The sequence below is a fragment of the Oryctolagus cuniculus genome, chromosome 3 (genome assembly GCF_964237555.1).
Source record: "Oryctolagus cuniculus chromosome 3, mOryCun1.1, whole genome shotgun sequence".
In the NCBI taxonomy this organism is placed as follows: Eukaryota; Metazoa; Chordata; class Mammalia; order Lagomorpha; family Leporidae; genus Oryctolagus; species Oryctolagus cuniculus.
Window position 1 is genome coordinate 21,674,463 of NC_091434.1, and position 20,429 is coordinate 21,694,891.

Here is a 20,429-nt window from a genome sequence, read left to right on the forward strand (position 1 = left end):
GAGAGATCTAGATCCCATCCTTTGGTTCACTCCATACCCAAACACCTGCAAAGGCTGGGATGGACCAGAGATGGAGCTGGGAATTCAATCTAGATCTCTTGTGTGGGTGCAGGAACCCAATGACTTGAGCCATCACCACTGCCTCCCAGGATCTGCATGCGCAGGAAGCCGGAGTCAGGTGCCAGAGCCAAGTATCAAACTCAGGTCCTCTAATGCAGAGCACAAATGAATGTCTTCACTGGTAGTCTAAGCACCTGCCCCAAGGATAGTACATCATTAAAGGACAAAACAAAAGAAAGCAACAACAACAACAACAAAAAAACATGGAGTGTCAAGGCACTCAGAGATGAGCAATAGCAGTGAGGTGTCACCGTCTGCTCGGCTAGGAGACAAGGTGTGGGAGGGAGAAGACTTTTTTTTTTTTTTTTTAATAGGAACTGTGCTAGGGGAGGGTCAGAACCATGCTAAAGTGGTCAGGGAGGATATCCCTGCCATCCTCTCCTCCTGCCCTCTGATCAACTAGAGCCATCCAGTAGCCACGAACCCCCCTGGAAATGGTGCCTTCAGGACCAGCCACCCAAGGCACAGGGCAGAAAGGCAGAGATGGGACTGGGGTGGGGGACAATGATCAGAGTTGATTTAGCACTGAGAATGAGAGGATGAATGGCTACTTGGCATAAAAAGAGAACGAACAAATAATTTTTAGTTCAGAGGCATTCATTCAAACTGTCAAACCAGAGCTTCCAGCTAAAAGGCAGTGCTTGTGGGTCTGTTGGTGCACAGCCTGGATGGGTGGTCCTTGCAGGGGAGGCTGAGCAGTCCGTGACAGTGCAGTGGCTATGTGTGTGGTCATTAGAATCAGCTTCCTGTCCTGTCTTGACTTTCTAATGGGTAGTAGGGGGTTCTGTTGTGCCATTTTCTGTTTTACTCCAATTCTTATTATACAATTAGACATGGATTTTCTTCTGTTGAGGTTGCTTTCCTATACACTCAGTTAATGTTAAGGGATTGATTGAAATTTATTCTTGACATTGACAGAGGACCAGAGCCCTTGCAAGGATGAGACTTTTGAGACTCCAAAGTTCTACTCCACAACAGAAGCATGGAAAGGGTGCTTTGTACAAGCCCCCATTCACCCAGAGAGGTGATAGCTCTCTGAACAGTCCAATTCCCAACCAAGATTTTGCCTGACACTCCCTCCAAATACAGCATCTCCTCAAAGCATGTTGTAGAGTGGGAAGAGACTTCCTTGGTGACTGGTTCCCAGGGTCTCTAGAGGGACACCCTGGCAGGTGTCCAGAGAGCCTCTGGCTTCAGACCTGGGGGCCAGCACATCCTGCAGATACTAGGCAGCTCACCTCCCTCTTGGCCTGGTACCCAGCAGCTTGGAGTGGTCATGGAGGGAATGAGGTCTCATTGGACCATGAAGTTTGGGGGGACTGGAACAACAGGAAGGGTGAGAGAGCAGAAACAGGAAAGATGAGGACTGGAACCCTTTCCAAGACTTCCCCTACCTCAAGAAAGAAAAGAGATGGCTTTCTTGTAAGGGAAGGTGGGTCAGGGTGGCCATGGATAGCCAGATAGCCAACAGGAAGTTCTTGGGTCCTAGGCAGACAGTTTGTTAACACAATAGTGCTCATGGAGGCAATGATCTGCCATTTAATATTTAAATGCTTATAAAATTGAAAAAGTCAAATTGGTTAACTGCTTTGATGTTAGTTCCACTTGGATAATCTCTCTTTGTAACAATCCCATGGGAATGGTTTGGCATATTCTGGAACAGATTATCTCTTGGGATTTGGTGAGCTGGGCTGGTGTGTGGAGAGTGAGTGGAAAGCTTTCGTCTTTGTTTATTCTTGCAACTTATTACAAGAGAGGTAAGATGCTGGTGGCAGGTTTCTAAGAAACCCCACATTCAGCTGTGCTTTCCTTTAACCATGGTTTAGGGCTTCTGGAAGGAATCCCACAGTGACCAAATGAAGAAAAGAAATTCTGAATCATTTATTCTTTCACAAGAACTTCCTGTCTCTCCAGTACAATCTATTCAATCCTCAGTGGAAACCTCTAAATTTCAGGCACTTCTGATGTGAAGTGGAGCTGATCATATTGCCACACTGGATGGTTGTTGGGAATTGATAAAAAATTAGCAACAGAGGGTTCTTCATTAATGTTTACCAGACAAGAACATGTGGAAGTCAGGTCCTGTGGCAGAACCTTTCTAGGGGAGACAGACATGGGGAACCATAAGGAAGGAAATAAGTAAGATTCTTGGCATGAGCTCAGACTCCTAATTTTTTTTTTTGTCTTTTCAAAAAGTGAATTAGATGTCAAGGCTAGAATAAACAGCTAGAATAAAAGGGGATAAAAATGACCAGAAAGACCAATGGCAGAAGATCTGCTAGAGAAAATCAGGTGCGCAGTTCTCTGAAATGATGGATAAAGAGTGACCAGCAAGTTAGTTGTGGATTTTGCACATCCCCAAACACTGGGGCCAAGAGAGCTTTCATTTCAAATGAGCCATTTCGTTTTATGTGTTTGTCGGATATTTTATTTCATCATCAATTGTGGAGAAATGTCTCAGATGGCCCAAATGTGCTATAATAGTAAGGGATGTATACTGATATGCATGTTAAGTTTTATGTTAGGAGCTTGATAGTAAGAAAGAAAAGAGCAGCAGATGAGTTCTCCATGATTTGAAATCTTTTTGAATTGATGCTTTATTGTATTTAATGTTTTACTTGAGCATTTCCCAGACATCTGCTAAAATGGAAAGAATAGTATCAAGAGCCCTCAAATACCCCATTCCAGCAATCACCAATTCATGCTCACTTTGTTTCTTTTGTGTCACTTCCTCTCCCATCCCATATTATTATTATTATTTTTAAAAGATTTATTTATTTATTTGAAGTCAGAGACAGAGAGATCTTCCATCCATTGGTTCATTTCCCAGATGACTGCAAAGGCCAGGGCTGAGCCAGATCAAAGCCAGGAACCAGGAGCTTCATCTGGGTCTCCCATGTAGGTTGTGCGGATCTAAACACTTACACCATATTCATTAAATAAAAGTTAAAAAAAATCATATTGCAAAGAATAGAGTTCTTTTGCTTTAATTTAAGATTTGAAATAATTACACACTCACAAAATTTGCAGAAGCTGTAGAGATGTCTTATATACCCATCACTCAGGTTCCCCCAATGGTAACATTATATGTAGCTGGAGTACATTACCCAAACCAAGAAATTGGCATTGACACAAGGTAATGAACAAAGCTACAGATCTTGAGATTTCGCTGCTCTTCACATGCACTTATCTTTCCTGTATATCCTTGTGTATAATTCTATGACCTTTTAACCCATGCATGGTTCATATAACCCCTGTCCCTACTGAGGAATTCTTCACGCTGGTCACACCCTGCAATAGTCACACACTTGCCTGCCTCTTCTTTAAGCCCTGGGAACCTCTGATCACTTCTACATTTCTACACTGTGTTTTTTAAAAATGGTATGCAAATAGAATCACAAAACATGTGACCTCTGTAGTTTTAATGGCTTTTTAAACAAGTTTCCATATGATCCAAGAATATGGAAATACACATTGTAGAAAAATGCCAACCTACCAACTTTGAACAAGTTGATGCTTATTGATTCAGTACGTAAACCTTTGCTGAGGCTCTATGATGACGTGCTGGTAACTTAATAGGGGATACAAACTCATGCTCTCTTGTGGTAGTGGCTGTGATTTGCTTGGTAAGGTCAGGGTAGTGTCTGCAAGTCATAAAACCATTAGTTCTTTCAGGAAGGGGATGTTAGGTTTGGCATAGGGTTTAGTCTTTCCTCCCTTTTCTTCCCATGTCTGGGATCTTCTGACTCCACCCATAAAATCAAGTTGTTTTAATTATTTTGGGCTTCTCCAACAAAATGCCATAAACTGGATGGGTTATAAACAACAGCAATTTATTCCTTCCATTCTGGAGGCTGGGAAGTGCAAGATCAAGGCACCAGCAGAGTTGGTGTTTGGGAAGAGCTTCCTTTTTGGCATCGTAGATGAAGCTGTCTCACTGTGTCTTCATATGAGGGTAGGGACTGGCTGATCTCTGTGGTCTCTTTAAAAGGGAACCAAGCCCAGTCATGACGACTCTGCTCTCATGACCTGATCATCTCCCAGTGGCTCCACCTCCTAATGCATCACCTTGGAAGGTAGGATTTCAATCTATGAATTTGGGCAGACAAAAGCACTAAGTGTGCCTTGCAAGTTCTATACCGTTCTTTAGAAGCAAAACAGAAGTGATTTCAATCTATCCTGGAATCATGGGATTCAGATTTTCCTTATTCTGGTCTCCTCACTTGGAATTTGCGCTCTAGTTCTTATAACTGAACCCCTACCTTGCGTACAAGCAAGAATTCACTTTGGACTCCATTCCTGACAAGTAGATTTCTAGTACTTGGTTACAACTGAGTGATTTGATTTGTGACCACATCCCTTTAGGGTTGTGCCATTGTCTTTCTCTTCCAGCCTAGAATCCCAGACTTGAGAGATACTGAGGTCACACTGATCCCTCCTAACTCCCTTGCCTGTCTGCCCCAGCCTCGTCTGTTTTGCTACCTAACCGAGTTAGTCTTGCTTGCTCCTGAATTTCTGGTGATCATTATCTAGTCTGCCAGTTGACTGTCAACCCTCATGTCCCACATCTCCCTGAGCTGTCACCTATGTCCTCATGCTTTTCCTCTGCATACCAAATGCTTCCTGTCAGATTGGACTTAATTCACATGCAGTTCTGTCAGACCCTCTCTCTAAACATAGAAGAGTATAATTTCCAGGTTTCAGTGCTCTGATATGCTTCATACTACATGATTAGGTCTTGGTCTACTATGTACAAAGATATGATATGGTGACATGATTATTTTGTTCTTCACAAGTACATTTCCATGAACAAAGCCCACAAGAAGAGGGAACCAGGTCAAATCAGTTTCTCCCTGACTAGCAGTGGCATGGTGCAGAGAAAGAGGCAAGAATCCTGCTGGGGCAATGAAGACCATCTGGAGGACAAAAAGACAGGCTCTATCTCAACCTACTAGCTGGTGATTTTGGAAGAACACATGCTCTCTGGAGCCACAATGTACTCATCTGTAGAATGAGGAAACTAGTCTCAAGACGCTCCCTAATTTAGTCTCTGGATTTGACACTGTTATAACCTACAATTCATTTATACTTTATTTTTTTAGCAGTGAGCATGCTATCCAAATTTAATGAAAAGAGTGCACATTATAGACCTGGCAGGCATCTCAGGGAAGGACTGAGCACCCAGTCCAGTCTATGTTCAGGCTAGGGTTTTTATGGTCATGGGTGTGAGCCCTCTGTTTCTTCTCCCCTCTACTCTTCCTGGGATGTTGCTGGGTGGAGGGCTTCCTGGGTGTGGAATTCCTGAAATCCCTCCCAGAACTTCCTCAGCACAGTGGTAATGGGTCTGATAGCCCCCTTGGGTTACCCTAAATAAACCCCAGGAGAAGTCTGGAACCCATCCAAAAAGGTTATCAAGCAAGGACAAGACTTCTGATGTGAAATGTTGGTCTGCTTCCGAGGTTCGCTTCTGCATTTCTTCCCTCATTCAACCCACAAAAATTTCCATTTTTGTTTTACAGGTCTACAGCCCCTCATACATATGTAGGATAATGCCTGCTTTGCTACCTAACACCCATACCCCCACCCTGAGAGAAGTAACCCATGACATTATGGGGGTAGAAAGGGTGAAGGTCTGTCTTCTATATCTTCTTTAAGCTGTCATACGGGTGTAGAGCTGGTTACAGGTATTCTGCTCTTGATGTCTGTCCTGTGGTGTTTGGAGATGGCCTGGGAAAAGATTGTCCTGTGTGGTCCAGAGAGCTGGTCATTTCATCCAGTGGGGTAGGCTGGAAGCCCTGTCTCATGGCCATCTGGAGCTGGACAGCATTTATTCTGTTAGAGACAAAGCGAACAAGTGCAGTGAAGACACATGGTCCAAAGAGAATTAGTAAGAGAGTATGGAGGCCAGCACCATGGCTCAATAGGCTAATCCTCTGCCTGCGGCGCTGGCACACCGGGTTCCAGTCCCGGTCAGGGCACTGGATTCTGTCCTGGTTGCCCCTCTTCCAGGCCAGCTCTCTGCTGTGGCCCGGGAAGGCAGTGGAGGATGACCCAAGTGCTTGGGCCTTGCATGGAGACCAGGAGAAGCATCTGGCTCCTGCCTTTGGATCAGCACGGTGCGCTGGCCCCAGTGTGCCGGCTGCGGCGGCCATTGGGGGGTGAACCAAAGGCAAAGGAAGACCTTTCTCTCTGTCTCTCTCTCTCACTGTCCACTCTGCCTATCAAAAAAAAAAAAAAAAAAAGAGTATGGAAGAGTATGGAAGATATAGGGTCGAAGAGAGACAACAGTCAGGATTTTCCTGACCCACCCTGCTCATAACTTATACTTCCACCATCCAGATATCTGCAGTTCCCTTCCTGTTACATTAGACCAGGCTACAATGATTTTTTTTACTATACTTATGAGACCTTACATTTTCATTCTGAAGCCAGATTTGCCAAAACTGTAAGTCTGAGTAGGTCACTTCATTCAAAACTTTTTAATGCATATACCTCTCCCTCGTCTTCACCCCTGCCGTTGACTCTAGGGTGAACTCTAAGCTTGTAACGTGCTCAGGAGGAGCTTCCCTTGCCTGTCTGCCCCAGCCTCATCATCACAGGCTGCACTTCAGTCTCTCTAAAATTGTTTCAGTTCCTTACATACTCTGCCTGCCCAGGACAACTCATTGTTTTAAACTCCTGTCTTCCCTGTAAGGACAAGATATTGTGTCCTTGCTGCGATATTTCCTACACTTGTCACAGCACATGGCAAAATTGCTATTTATTTCAAGAATGAATGAATTGGATTAATCAGGGCTATTCATCCATTTGTTTTTATTTTTTATTCATGTATCCATTGTCCAACAAACAAATATGGTGGTTTTACTTGTGAGGGCATATTTTGATGCAACAGAAAATCCAAGCCTGGGAAGACTTTCAGCTACCCCTGCACACAGGGATTTAAAGAAGATTGTCATTTCTTTCTGTGTCTGTACCCACCTCTTAATACTACTTCTCGCCGGCGCTGTGGCGCAGCAGGTTAATCCTCTGCCTGCAGTGCCAGCATCCCATATGGGTGCCAGTTCAAGTCCCAGTTGCTCCTCTTCCAATCCAGCTCTCTGCTATGGCCTAGAAAACCAGTAGAAGATGGCTCAAGTTCTTGAGCCCCTGCACCTGTGTGGGAGACTGGGAAGAAGCTCCTGGCTTTGGATCAGCACGGCTCTGGCTGTTGTGGCCATCTAGGGAGTGAACCAACGGAAGGAAGACCTTTCTCTCTGTTTCTCCCTCTCACTGTCTGTAACTCTACCTCTGAAATAAATAAATAAAATCTCTTAAAAAAATACTACTTCTCTCCTTCTGTGAGCCTTTGTTCTCTCCTACAGGAGATAAATTTCCCCTCTTTCAGTCCTAGAATTTACTTCCTTCCTGATCCACTCCTCCAAAGGCAAAGAACTCCAACTTCAAATGGAAAAAATCTCAGGGGTGGATTTTAACTGACCTACTTGAGTCGCATATGCACAGCTGGGACAGTTGCTCTGGCCAGGGAGATCCTATGATCCATGTCCTGTGATCCATGGCGTCCAGTCCAGTGCACAGCCCTGTGGCTAGGTTGAGGGTGGCCTAATGCAGAGACAGCATAGCATAGGGTTAGGAGCACGAGCTCTGAACCTAGATAACCTGGGTTCAGACTCCAGCTCTGCCACTTACGGAGTGAACTTTAGCAAATTACTTAATTTTTTCTGTGCCTCAGTTTCCTCATCTGTAGTGTGGAGATACTAATAGTACTTTTCTCTCAGGGTTATTATGAGAGTTAAATGAGCTATCATTATTGTAAATCACATAAAATAAAATAATGTAAATGACTTGCGCTTCCCAAAAAAATAATCACTTTATTCATGTTTATAAAGCATCTATCAGTACAAGGCACTGTTATTAGGGATTGAGATGCACCAGAGAAAAAGACAAAATGTCTTCCATTATTACATGCCAAAGTGCTACACAGAGTGCAGGTGGCATGGGCTATACCCTTCAAGAGCCTGTCACAGGGTGCCTGCCTTATGATGTACCACATGTGGCGAGATAGACAGGTCTGAGCCTTAAGCCCACCTGATTATTTTCAAGCCCTCTCTGTCAGTTGTATTTGCCTCTTAATGAAAAAAACTTGCTCATGGTTTAGACACTTTTCTTAGGGCTTTTTTTTTTTTTTTTTGACAGGCAGAGTTATAGACAGAGAGACAGAGAGAAAGGTCCTCCTTGCGTTGGTTCACCCCCCCAAATGGCCGCTATGGCCGGCACTATGCCGATCCGAAGCCAGGAGCCAAGTGTTTGCTTCCTTCTGGTCTCCCATGCGGGTGCAGGGCCCAAGCACCTGGGCCATCCTCCACTGCACTCCCGGGCCACAGCAGAGAGCTGGCCTGGAAGAGGGGCAGCTGGGACTAGAACCTGGTGCCCATATGGGATGCCGGCACCGCAGGCAGAGGATTAACCAAGTGAGCCACAGCGCAGGCCTCTTAGGGCTTTTAATAATGACTCTGTTCTTGGTTTTAGATCCTGTGATTTTAGATCCCGTGAGTTTAAATTGCTTGTTAGATTTGTTTTCTCCGGACTTAAAAAATAAAATTCTAGGTGGCCATGCACCTGAAACCTCAGATGGAGGTAGGGGTGTTCTTAGGGTTTATGAGGGCGATGTAGGCTCTTTGTGACCCAGTCTCAGCAATAGGGGAAATTCAACTATAAACAGAATGGGATATTCTTTGAGGAAAAAAAATTCTTCGTGTTTTTTCCCCCTGGGGCCAGTGTGAATGAGGATGAATGAGGGTTAGGTGTCAGGAGATTGTGGGTTTGCTAGAACTGGAATTCAAAGGACGCTATTTCTGTCAATTGGGACTGAAAGGGACTTTTACTCACCTACAAAAGATAGCATTTTCTTCAGTAACATCTATGGAAAGGAGAAATGTGTTTTTTAATTTTTGTAACAGTATTCTAGTATTAGTAAATTTGTAATAGAATTCTATCTGGAATACCTCTAAATTATAAGTTGGAGCAGAGACAAGTTATTTTGCCAAGTGTTACTGACTGACTGTTTTACTTAAGCTTTACAATAAATGTATCTTACAAGATCTTTGTCGCCTAACAAGTCTTGATTTTTATTTTGATGGGAGGGGGTGGCCATAGAACATGCTGTATCATGACACACTTGACGTGTGATCAAAATTGTACCTGAACAATATTATTCCTTAGTCAGATTATATATTTTTTTCTTCCTGTCTCCTCCTATTGTATACAGGATTAGGGGAATAATTTGTGGCCACTGGGAGGAATCCACTAGATTTGTTTCTCCCATGCAATAAGAAACGATGCCAGCTTTGTCCACCTCTGTCTCACCAGAAACTGAAGTTGATAACAGCTAATTTTTATTGCACACATATTATATGCTGGGTACCTTGCTAAGCAGTCTCCTTAATAACTGTATAACAGACATTCAGTTGTTTCTTCCATCAGTCAGGGGAGGAGCCTGTGTGTTGCTTCCTTCCCCAGATTGTGTCATTGACAGGTGGTACGGCCAGATTTGAACTCAGGAAGTCTGAGGAGAGAGCCTGAGCTCAAGCCATTGTGCTAGGCAGCCTGGTGCAGCACTAACCAATGGGCAAAAGTTCAACTTTTGTTGAGTAAATAAGTTGGAGGGTGGTTGATCTAGGACTCAGATATTAAATGGCTGTCCACTGGATCTTCATCTGCTGAACTGACCAGGACAGACCTCCAACCTCAGAAAGGTGGCTCCACGGCATGCACAGTATTTGTCCATGACAAGTGAAAGAAGCAGGGAGATGTGGATGCCCTGACTGCCCCATAGGCCTGAGAAGAGCTGGGGTCTGGGACTCTACACGTGCTCCCTATACCTCCTGCTTTGTTCTAATACAGGCCCAGGGACAGAGATGATGAAGGTATTCTTTGTCTGCCTTTGGAGGTTGGGGCATGGATGGAGTTCCCAGGAATCATTTAGAATTTGTTCTTTTCACCTGGATGTGCTCCTTCTCTTTAACTAGCAAAGTACATGCTTTGTATCACAGCTTTGCCTTGTATGCTGCTGGTTTGGACTATTGTGTTTTTCTTTCAAGGGTAGTCTCTGGCTTAAATAAATAAAATTAATTAATATTTGTGTTATATATTTTAAAAATAAACTTTTTATTTTATTTTAAAATAAGTTTATTTTTAAAAATTTATTTTTAAAAATATAATAAATATAATAAATATTGTTTATTTTTAAAAATAAACTTTTTATTTTATTTTAAAATAAGTTTATTTTTAAAATATATAACACAAATATTAATTAATTTTATTTATTTAAGCCAGAGACTGCCCTTATTTTAGTATAGTTTCAAATGTATAGTAGCTAAAATAGTACAGAGACTTCCTGTATATCCCATAGAGTTTCCTCTTTGTTGACATCATGTATTAATATGGCATATTTGTCACAACTAATGAATTAATATTTGATAGGCTAACTAAACTCTATAATTTGTATTCAGATTTTATTTATTTATTTTTTACTAGTATTCTTTTTCTGTTCAAGGAGCTTATCCCTAGAATAATACATTTAGTTGTGTCCTTAGACTCCTCTTGATAGCCTTTTCTTGATTTTTAGTGACCAGGAGTTCTGGTCAAGTATTTTGTAGAATGTGCCCCAATATGAGTTTCACTTCTGTCTTTGTGTTGGGAGGCTGGCATTAGGGGGTTTTGAGAGGAGGTGAAGCATCATTGTCAGCGCTTGGTATCAAGAGCATATGCTGTGGACCTGATGTACTACTCACGATGGTGGCTTTGGTCACCTGGCTGAGGTCATGTTTTCCAGGTTTCTTTGCACTGTAAAGTCACTTTAGTTTTTCTCCTCTTTCTATGTTGTAATCTTCGTAAGCAGATAACTAAAGATAGCCCACAATTACTGTAAATTATCTGGCATTCTTCCACATGGGATATGCGGGCTTTCTATTTATTTATTCATTCATTTGAGCCAGTGTGGATTCACGGATGCTGACTTTGAGTTATATAACCCAATGCTACATTAATTTGTTCTTCAAATTGCTCTTGTTTTTGTTATTGGGAGTTCTTTCAGTTGGTTCCTGAAAGAACTATGATTTTGTTTTTTGAGCACTCCATTACTGTCTGGCACTAAAAGTTACTTCTGGTTCATCTTGTATTTTCATTGTCTCAGCCTCAGAACCAGCTGTTTCTCCAGGGAGTTTTGATTTCTTTTATTGGAACCAAGGTCTGGGTGCCAGGTATGTTTGTTTCTACTGAAGTGTCAGTGCTTCTAGGTCTTCTCAGTGGTGTCAGAGCCAGGAAATACACGTGTGTAAACTGATCCATGCATACAAACATATGTATAGTGACTATGATATTTAGTCCTCAGTGTCTATATAGAGCTAAACATAAGGTCCCACTGATGTCTCTGAGTTTAATCTGGTACCACATGATACTTTGTGACCTAGTACTCTCCTCATGTGTATCGGTGAAAAACCTGGCTCCACCAGCTACCGCCCACTTACTTGTTTGTGCAATCCTGGTATTCCAGTTGTAGAATTGTTAACCTGTACCACCATGGAAACCAACTTTATCAGCTGGAGTACAGCACAGTGTGTATGTGTAGATCTATTATACATATTCTAATGTCAGTAGGCTTCTCCTGCCTTCCAAGAATCATTCCTCCCACTGCTAGACATCTAATGGCTCTTTTGTGATATGCTTTTGATGTGAATATACTTAGTGCACTGTACACTTAAACATACTTAAAATGATAACTTTTATATCTTTTACCACATTAAAATATTGTTTTGTCTTTCTCCAAATGTCCCAGTGAAATTCATTTCCAAACCTGGTTAGTTATCAAAATCAAGGTCTTCATAGTATCAACCATTTTAAGAAACTTTTTTTTCCTGCATTTTAACGAGTTTCCCAGGTGACTGGTGATTGTACTAATTTACTTTTTCTTTGAAGGAAAGAAAATTTGCAAGTAGGAGTCCCTGGGATCTCCAGCTGCATTGCCAGGGCCCTCTGGCAGCTGCCACTGGTGCTGATTGTCTCACCTGGAGGATGAGCAGAGATGTGGCCTTCTCCACAGGCTGGCCTGAGGACCTCAACCAAGCCTTGCTCCTCATCAGCATCCCAGCCCTCCTGCAGGCCTGGCTTAGCAGCTCCAGCCTGGAGCTGCCTGGGCATCTCCCACAAGGCTGTGCTGAGTTGCAAACCGTTCAGAGCTCTGCCTCCTCCACCTTTGGCATGATCCAAGCATGTCAGAGTTACCACATGAAAGAAAACTGCTTGTTTCTGAGTGGGTTGCCAATTGGATAACCAGGCATCATCTTCCCAGCCCATAATAACCCTCCCTTAAAACCCGTTATTACATTTCCCAGTCTACAGAGCAGGCGTTTGTTGCACTGAGGACTGATAGATGGGGATCCTGCATAGGTCCCCGGCCTCTTGCCTGTGGCCACCTTCTTTGACATCTTGGAGGGCAGTAGCCTCCTTGGCAGTGAGAGGGCTTTTCTACCAAAGCCTGACCTGACCTGTGTAATTGGATGCTCGGGCCAGACCCTATTTCATGGGTGAGTCACCAGAGGAGGTGCAGTTACTCAGTCCTGGCACATCTTGAAACTGTCTGCCAATCCATTCCTTGGTGGTGAGAGCTTGTGTCTATGATGTCTACTTCCTTTGTTTCTATGTGAATTGGTGAATTACCCCTTTGACTGTTGGAAGTCCTTTTATATTCTACTTTGTGCCTCTGAGTGCAGGGTAGGTGAAGGAAAGATATTTTTATGGCACATTTTTTGAAATCCATGTGTAGTATTTTTCATAATATTCATTTTGTTGAATTTTGTGAAGACCCCTCATGTGGGTGGACTTCAATCTTTTGCACCAAAAAATTGCCTCTTAATTCCATTTTCCACAAACTTTTTGAAGTAACTTTATATCATCTAAATAGTTGACATATATGACCTCATGTATGTGAAGGCGTGTAAGAAAAATGGTGGATACATCTTTGTGTTCTTATCTTGCAAATGTTAAGATAGCCATGCGAGGTACTTGGGGGCAGAAGATAGGTTAGCCATTCACCTAGCTCAAAAATGTTGGAAAAGTCATGAATCCTCTGATTTTTTTCTTTGAAAATATAATTTTCAGAAGACTAATGAAAAAACTAAGAAAATCACTATGAAGGCATTTTATAAACTGTGACCCATGAGGTCAATGTGGTGTTATTAAACTGGGAATTAGATAATATGTAATATCACTTTTACCTTCTAATGTGTTCTGAAGTTGTCTCAATCCTTCCCTCCCCTATGTAATTGCTTGGAGTAGTCTCTATTCGCCACTCACAGTATGAATCTCCCCAATCCTACCACAACCTGTAGAATTCTATCTGTCTCCACAGCTACACCTCAGCTTCATTTCCCTCTGAAGTCCACCTTATCAGCTGCTGCTCCCCAGAACTCAGTAATGCACCACACCATTCTAGTAAGCTGCCAGTTAAAAAAGATTTGTTAATATATTTGAAAGGCAGGATGAAAGTGAGAGTGAGAACAAGAAAGAGAGAGACAAAGAAAGAATATCTTTCACCCACTGGTTCACTCTCCAAATGGCTACAACAGCCAAGGCTGGGACAGGCAGAACCCAAGAGCCCAGAACTCCATCCAGGTCTCCTACCTGAGTTTCAGGGGTCCAAGCACATGGGTATCAGGGGTTCAAGCACTTAGGCTATCTTATACTGCCTTCTCAAGTACATTAGCAGGAAGCTGGATCTGAAGTGGAGCATCTGGGACTCAAACCAGCACTCTGAGATGCAATGTAATTGTGGCAAGTAAGTGGTGGTTTAAGCCACTGCACCACAACACCAGCCCCCTCTGTACTTCTTAATCCCTTCTCTATGGGCATTTTGCCAGCGTCCAAATTGCAAGTCTCTGCACAGATGGGCTCATAGACATCAGCAGCTGCAGGCTGAACAACTGAATGGCGGGGAGGCAGAGAAGAGAGGGGAGAATTGAGACAATTGAGACAATGCAGGTCATCCTTGTTGGAATTCTGCTCTGTGACCAGGAAACAGAAAATGGGCTTCCAGTGTCTTTCTCTGATTAGGTCCACAAACACAAGTCAGGCTACTTCTTTTGGTGTTAAGTTAGCTTCTCCACCTCTGTGGGAATCACAGGCCCCAGAGGACTTGCAGCTAACTGGATCTTGGTGTCAAATGTGGCATCTCTTGGAGGGATTTTTAGGGATCAGTTTGTCTCTGCCCCATATTAACCTCCTGTGCTGCCTTGAGAACCTGCCCCTGTATAAGTCGCACTGCACTGCTGTCCAGTACGAATTCCTGACTCTCACCTGGTTGGCCTTTTCTCCTGAGCTCCAGACCCTTAACTTCCACTGTGACAGACTCAATCGACTCAGCTAAAAATAATTTTATCTCCAGCTTGCACTCCCAGTCTTGGACTTCCTGTGTCCTTTATTGGTACATTCTGGAAAATATCGAAACCTTCTTTTCAAGAACTGCTTTTATTCACACATAATAACTGTACATATTTATGGGGTCTGATATGATGTCTTGATGTATGTGTACATTGTGTAATCATCGAATAAGGGTACTTGGCATCTCCATCACTTGAAGAATTTATTGTTTCTCTGTGGTGAGAACATTCAGGATCTTCTACCCTAGTGATTTTGAAATGTTCAATACATTATTATTGAGCACTGAGCACAGTCAGGTTACCAGGTGGTTGAACAGGAAGTACTCCCGGCATCTAACTGTAATATTGTCCCTGCCAAGCAACCTCTCCCCATCTTCCCCTCTCAAGACCCTCCCCAGCCTTTGACCAACATAACTCTACTGTCATCTTCTACAAGATCAGCATTTTAGAGTCCACAGTTGAGTGAAATCATATGGTATTTATCTTTTACACTTTGATCTTTTCAATCTCAATGCATCTTTTCAGGACTAGTGATTTCTCTTCTGAGTTCTGATAACAGTTTTCCAAGAGGTCTCCTCCCTCAGCGTCTACCCCCTTTCATCCTCCCTCATATCCAGCCAGAAATATCTCTCTAGAGAGCAGAACTAAGCCTATCACTCCTTTAATCAGAAAACTTTCTTGACTTGGCATTGAAGACAAATTGAAATCCCCAGCCCTCAACTCATTCCTTCAACAGAATGACACCTTCCCATTTTTTGCCAAGGTTTTGCTCACCCTGTGAGCTTGGAATATATCTCCCTTTCCTCTTTCTATCATAGCTGTCGGGACCCTCTGCAAGGCCACCTTGGATTCCTTGGGTGCAGAGTTAAAGGCTTCCATCAAGGTTCTTACTGCAAGTTGTTTACGTTCTTGTGACTTAGCACCAGCCAGCTACTGATCACTGTGTAAGAGTTCGTCATCCCTACAAGTTGGAGTGATGTCTTCCTTCACCTCTCCCAGAGATCAGCCCAATGATTTGTCCACAGAGAGCTTCCCACAACTGTTTTCTATTGAAGTGAATTTGTTTGGGGTGTCATGGGACTGAACGATGTTCAAGTTGCAGGTGTGGCTCTTTTGAAAAGATCTTTTTGATCCATATCTGGTTCCAAGGCAGCCTGGATTCTAGGAAGAGCAGATCTTGTCTCTCGTTGGCTGTGGTGTGTGCCACCAACACGTCCTCTCTGGAGTCTGTTGCTCAGGATTAACTGAATCCATAGCCTACACGCCTTGAAGCCAAGACACTGAGGACTTAGATAAACATAGTGCAGGGATGTTGTGTGCAATGCCCAGAGTCACACAGCACATCACCAGGGAGGGATAGACAAGCCTATGACTCTCTCCTTACAGCAGGTCTCAGAAAACAAAAGATGACTTTACGAATCATCTGTATTCTGTCCTCTGATGGCCATTGTCTCTTCTCTGCCCAACCACTCCTGTGCTTTAGGGATAAGGAATACAACATTTAACTTCTTAAGAAATCTGGACACAAGTGATTACTTCCGCACACAAACTTTCTTCATATTGTCATGATTCTCTTACTTCTCAGTCCTTCCTTCTCAATACTCATGGCTGGCAGCTCTTCCTCTGCCCACCACTGAGCCATTGGTGTTCCTGGCATTCACTTGTGTTACTCCTTTACCCATTTCTGTAGCTTCAGTTTACATCTCCGTGCTGAGGACTCCTATGTGTCTGATCCCGATCCAGACCTTCTAATTCCTGCCTTCCCAGATCTATAAAACACCTCCAATTCTACCATCTGTTTTGGCTTAACTCCCATCTCCACTAAGGTGAAGAAGTGGCACTTGTTTCCAGTTTACAGATGACAGTGTGGAGACTTGGAGTCAAAGGGCAGATTCAAAAGCCCACAGTGAGGCAGCCACACTGGCAGGACCAGGACCTGGGCTTCTTGTTCTGTGTACAGGGCTCTGTTCCCTTAGGTGTAACACAGACTTGTGCTTCCTCAGGGCCAGGTATGGAGCTCCACCACTGTCCCAAACAAAATATCTTAGAATGGGCCACTGTCCCTTCTGACAAGATGAAAAGCTCTCCGTACCTGTTCCCTCTCCTCTGTCCTCATAAAAGTCTGCTCTTGACCTTTCTCTTGCCATGTGGAATCTATTTACCCAGGAGATGTTCAAGTCGAATGTCACATCTGTCTTCTTGCTCTCTCCTCCTAGATTCCACAGCTAGGCTCGCCAGCAGGGGCTGGAGGATGTGCAGAGTTAGTGCTGGTGGTGTTTGCTGTGTGTGTTAATGTGAGGGCCCTGGATAGCTCTTAGGCATCTAGCCACAGAAATGATGGTGGGCTTTCATTTTCTAGGCATCTCAACAGTCATTCTTGAGGTCTGAGGTCAGCCTTGCTCCTTCTCCCCTCTCCTGATGGGAGGAGGTCTAGGTGACTTGCCCTCCTGATCAGCTTTACCCAAGGGGAAGCACTTCTTCCTTCTGTGTCCCCCGCTGCTACTTGGCTAGATTTTGGAGCCAGATCTGAATGGGACTCTCTGTGTTCTCATTGCCTCTTCCCTGTTGCGTAGAGCCCCGGGAGCAGGCAGGGAGGGGCATGAACCTGTCCCAGCACCACCTCAGCGCTGTGGAATGTTCTGCATGCTCAGCCTGGGTGAACTGATGGCCTCTCCTGTGTGAGGCTCGGCTGAGTAGCTCATGTGTTTCCTTCAACTTCTGCTTGCTCTCCTGCTGGCCTGGTGATGCTGTACTCACAGAGTTGTCCAAGTGGTCCTAAGAGTTAGGTGATGGGTTCAGTTCTTCATTTCCCAGGTGAGGAAGTGGAGGCCATAACCAGTGAAGGGGCCCGCTCAGGGCCACACGTGCAGTGGATCACAGAGTGAGATTTCAGGTGTTTGGCCTCTGGTGTGCTGTCATTTTCTCAGGGGTGTAATTGTACAGGGATGCGATGATAGGAAGTCAGCATAAGAGGACTGTATGTGGAATTCAGAGGTTGTCTCTTCAGTCCTTTAGCAGAAAACTGAAACTGATGGTTCCCATCTGGAGGTTCCAAGACCTGTCAAGGATTCAGCAGAACTCCATGTTCTTATCTGTGCAGGAGAAGGAAGAGAGAGGGGGAAGAAAGATGCTTTTCCCTTGGATGTAGGGGATACCCTGGGTCACTGCTTCCATGGGCCAGTCAGCATTGCCCCGCTGAGTTCCAGTTCCTGAGCTGGCAGACTGAGCAGAAGGTTTGTTCTATACTCCAGGGAACTTGTGGTTTTATTGAGGAATCATAGAAATAAAAGTGGCTGAAGATTCGAGTTGGTTTTTTCCTCCCAATCAGATGAGGATACAGTTGCTATTAAAATGGGATGAGGTATCCTTGAGAGGGCAAACTCTGCTAGAAAGTAATCTACCTCCCAGACAGTGCTCAGCACTGATGCTGAGTACAGCACTGACACATCCCCCCTCTCTCTAGTGGTGTCCTTTCTCAGGAAGCAAAATACTTAGGAGAAACAAAGACCTAGAAGAGGATGGATGGAGGCCTATTGGGGGGAAGGCTGAGCCTATAGGAAAAGAGATTGAACTTGGAATGGGGGAGGATGACAGGTAGCTAATGCTAGTGTAACAGATGCGAATTGCTCTTCAAAACTTGAGATAGGCAATGGGAATTGTCTTTATCCTTGAACAAGGTTTATTCTTTTTTTTAAGATTGATTTTATTTATTTGGGAGACATAGTTATAGAGAGGGGGGTGGGGAGAGAGAGAGAGAGAGAGGTCTTCCATCCACTCTTCCATTCCCCAAATGGCCACAATGGCTGGACCTATGCTGATCTGAAGCCAGGAGCCAGGAGCTTCTTTTGGGTCTCCCACATGGATATAGGGGCCCAAGCACTTGGACCATCTTCTACTGTTTTTCCAGGCCATAGCAGAGAGCTGGATTGGAAGTGGAGCAGCCAGGACTCGAACTGGTGCTCATATGGGATGCTGGCACTGTGGGTCATGGCTTAACTCCCTATACCATGACACCATCCTCAAGATTTATTCTTGTAATAAAATTTTGGACATCCAATCAAATCCATGCCAAAGCCCCAGTTCCTAGGATGGGTACAAAGTTGATTTTTTGTGCTTCCCCTCCCTTTTTTAGTTTGCTTGGAAGTATGAGAAAAACCTCTGGTCAGCAGTCTTTCAGGAAGTATTCTGAATATGCCCACTAGACAGACCTGCATTGTCAATTTTAAAAAGATTTGTTTATTTGCAATGTAGAGTGATGAGAATGAGAGGGCGGTGGATATTTTCCATCTTGTGATTCACTCCCCAAATAGCCACAAAGGCTGAGGCTGGATCAGGCCAAAGGCCTGGAACCCCTCTTGGGTCTCCCACATGGGTGCCAGGAACCCAAGCAGAAGGTCTATCATCTGGGGACTTCTTTTTCTCCTCTTGTTCCTTCCCCTTTCCCCTCCTTTTTCCTCAGTATCCTTCCTGCAGCTCCTCAATCAACTCTTCCTCTTGTATTCTCCATGTCTTTCCTCTGCAGTCTGCCTACATCTTTTCATTTCCCTACTCCCCTGCAATACACCAAAAAGTGCTGAATGTCACGCAGACTTCCAAACACAAATACCTAGGGACCCTTCCTTGACCCTTGGTGGGGAGAATGTGAAGTAAAACTTTTTCAATTGAATTCATTCTGCAAAAAGATGGGAGACCAGGTTTCAGTCAAGATCTTCACATCTCACTGGACTGCTCGAAGCTTCTCATAAACACACAATAGGATGAGGGTTGTAGATCTAGATCCTCCATTATTGTAGAGAGACACCCAACTCATCAGGGTTGCAAAGGAGGGGCAACAGGCAAGGAAACGGGAGTGGAGGGTACTCCTGGCTCTGTTTCTCTGCTAGATCCATTAATTTACATCACTAACTGTATTAGCTTGGGCTGTGATAGCAAAATACCACAAAGTAGATGACTTAACAGATATTCACATTTTCTTGGTTCTGGAGGGAAGAAGTTAATGACAAGGTATTGGTAGGGTTGTTTTTTTTTTTTTTTTTTGGAGGCTGCTGATGGCTGCCTGTCTTGCTATGTTTTCCTCCATGCTTATGATGCATATATTCCAACTTCTCCTGTAAGGACACACCAGTCAGACTGGACAAAGGCACCCTGCAGACCCCATCTTAACTCAGTAACCTCCTTACAGACCATATCTACATTCACATTGGATGTATCAGGGGTTAAAACTCCAACTTATGGACTTTGTTGGGAGAGGCACAATTCAGCCTATAACTAAGTGACCCAAATTCTCGTATCAGTGAATTCCATTTCCCAGCTCAAGGAAGTGGTGGCTCAAAGGTACCTTGTGGTTCTTTGACAACTTGCTGGGCTTTAGATGCCTGGACACAGCTTTAGTGTTCATCTGATGAACCTTATTATTCCTATTCATGGACTTGATATTGAGTACATGTTAAAAATCTTACTATATAATTGGCCTTCTATTTTAATCACTGTGATTCTTCATAGGATTGTGTTAGCATTAAATTCAAATATGTTTGGAAATTACTGAAGAAGGTGGTCTGTGAGCTCCAATATTGGGCAGCTTAGAAGTCTAAACAGGGGACCAGCATTATGGTATAGAAGAGTAAGCCACTACCACCTGCAGGGCTGGCATCTCATATAGATGCCAGTTTGAGTCCTGGTTGCTCTTTTCCCATCCAGCTCCCTGACGATGCTCCTGAGAAAGCAGAAGATAACTGAAGTCCTTGGGTCCCTGCCACCCACTTGGGAGACCTGGAGGAAGCTCCTGGCTCCTTGCTTCAGCCTAGCCCATCCCTGGCCATTGTGGCTATTTGTGAAAGTGAACCAGTGGATGGAAGATCTCTCTCCATGCCTTCATCT

At 43.9% G+C, this 20,429-nt stretch overlaps 1 long non-coding RNA gene across 1 annotated transcript in view; it reads right to left on the reverse strand.

The window, feature by feature from the left end:
• Positions 1-2,688: 2,688 nt before the first annotated feature.
• LOC138849157 (uncharacterized) overlaps positions 2,689-20,429 on the reverse strand; it is a 29,588-nt gene continuing 11,847 nt past the window's right edge. The window contains exon 3 of the long non-coding RNA XR_011387569.1: positions 2,689-5,952. This is a non-coding gene — a long non-coding RNA (uncharacterized lncRNA). The remainder of the gene's footprint in view (positions 5,953-20,429) is intronic.